This window comes from Labrus mixtus, chromosome 11, assembly GCF_963584025.1.
Source record: "Labrus mixtus chromosome 11, fLabMix1.1, whole genome shotgun sequence".
In the NCBI taxonomy this organism is placed as follows: domain Eukaryota; kingdom Metazoa; phylum Chordata; class Actinopteri; order Labriformes; family Labridae; genus Labrus; species Labrus mixtus.
The window spans coordinates 12,087,758-12,090,329 of record NC_083622.1 but is presented as its reverse complement, the minus strand read 5'-3'; positions in this window follow the sequence as shown (position 1 = coordinate 12,090,329).

Genomic DNA, 2,572 nt, shown 5'->3' with positions numbered 1-2,572 from the left:
TAACATACAAGAGGTGACAACTCAAACTTTTCTGTCAAAGCGTCCTGCCTAATCATGAAGCATGAAATAAGCAGGCGACTCTATAAATTACATTTCTAATCATAACACAATTGTGAAAAAGCACTTTAATTCTTACTCAAAGTCAGCAATTGTATTTTTTTTCCAAGTGAAACTGAAGGACAGTAAATATAAAATTATTTAAAGGTGTTTTCACATTAGGTACGATTGTTTTCTTACAGTGTACAAATGTATTTCATAAGTGACATATTCAAATTTGTGGTGTTTATAGGATCAGCATTTTTGTAGCCTTTAGTTGTAGTCAGCAACATTAGGAATATTATTTGCAAGAATAAACAAACAACAATGGCAACTGTGTTCCACATAAACCATGGCAGTAAATACTGCAAGGTTGCCAAGCCAATCCCCATCTTCTTTTGCTTAAGGTTTCAGAGTCAAGTGCTCTATTTATTGATCGTAACAGTTCGATCAAAGAATTTCTGACTTGTTATTGAGTCTGGACTGATCCACACATAGACTTTAAGGTTGTTGTCTGTTCTTCTTAAATTTTTAATCTTCAGGGTGCGGCTACCCTCTGTGGCTGCTCCCTTTACTGAGGTGCGTCCTCTGAACTGTTGTTCCACTGTAGGAGGATATCTGTCATACACCACAGGATAATACATCTTATTGTATTGATACCAGGTGACCCGGACATGAGCTTTTGTCTGACATGGTACCACAGCACAGCTCCCCTCCACTGCAGTCACTGTTTTAGGTACAGTGATGTTCCAGCTTCTCACCTGCTGCAGCACAGAGAAGCCTTTGTGTGGGGGAGAGGAGGAAGAGGAAGGAAGGGTGAATGTGTTAGCAAAGTTGACAACAAATGTTTATTGTTCAGTGAAGTAAAGCTGACGACAAAGAAAAGTATGTGTCATGCAACAGGAAATGAACAACAGTGAAAGCTGCTTTTGAAAGCAGAGTTTACTGTACAGCCATTTGTCATACAAAGTAAAATTATGAGAGCTGACCCCGCGATTATCGGAAAGGAGGAATCAGGCCGATTTGAGGTCCGATTATCCGGCAGTGTGAGCCAGGCTTAAGTCGTACCTGCTGTACAAATAGGAGGACATTACAGACTTTTTTTGCTGACTTTCATACAGAAAGAGCTCGTAAAGTGTTGCTGTTTAATTGGGTATCGTTTCTTTGCTTCTCATGCAGGGATCAGCTGGTGGCTGTGTGTGACAACAATCAGTAGCTTCACTAGGTAACGTTTCAGCCTGCTGTAGTCTGTATCTGTAAACGTAGCCAAACTATGTTACAGAGGGGTGTGTTCGGTCCAAAAACTGAAGATGTAGTTCCTTAACGCACGTGCCTTTTATATTTCAGTCTGATGTTATCAGATTTTAAAAGTACTTTCAAAATAAAAGGGGAGTTCAGGTTTATCTGACTGTTTGAAGCTGTAGAAAGGCAGAAAGAAAATGGAAAAAAGTCAAACTCCAAGTCTCTTATGACTTGCTGCTTTGACAGAGTCTTGGTATTGAGCAAAGGACTTTTTTAGCAAGGACAAAGTACTTATGCGATCTCACAACACAAAACTTCAACAGACCCAAGGTTAATAAAAACCGTAAACTCACTGAGGCCACGTCCACACGTATATGGATATTTCTAAAAACCTGTTTCCTCCCCCTCCGGTTGCAAAAAAAATCCGGCCACACCAACAGTTTTTAAAAAATCTCTCAGTCCACATGGCAACGCAAAAAAGATGGAAAACGCTCACATAAGCATGCCAGGCCAGTAGGTGGCGATAATAGCTGTATCTCATTCACATCAAACACCGTAAAGGAACATTGCGAGCATGCAAGTCGACTTAATTACGTCACTATTACAAAAAGCTCCGTTTTAACTGTTTTAACTGTTCACACGAATACAAGTAAACGTGATTTAAAAAAAATCTCCACCTTGGAATGCGTTTTTCAAAGACTTCGTTTGCAGTGACCAAAAACTCAGTTTTCAATTGTTTTCATGTGGACGGGAGGCCAAAAGGGAGAGAAAATACTCCGTTTTCAAAAAAATGTGTGTGTATGGGGCCTGACTCACTGACTACACCTCTCCAGTCTCTTGCACAGAAAATTACGAGTTTTTTAGAATTCTTTGTGGAAAAATCAATTGATATAAAAAAGCAAATTTTACCACCGTCTGCACCACAGCCAGACCCTCGGTCAGCTGTGCAATTCTTTAATCGATTTGATCCATTATCTCTCTCCTCTCTGCAAGAAATAATCCTTCATTTGAAGCCCACATCATGGACATCTGCTTGTATTCTCCGTTGCCTTTTTAAAGAAACATTTAAAATTATTAGCATCCTCTCCTTCATCAACAGCTGCCTCTCCATGGGATTCTTCCAGACCGATTTTAAACATGCAGTGGTTTAGCCTCTTTAAAAAAAAAACTAACCTAGATCCTAACATTTGATCAAATTTTAACCCATTTTCGAAACTCCCATTACTATCCAAAATTCTCGAAAGAGTAATCAATAAACAAATGAATCAATTTTTAAGCAATAATCAAATATTTA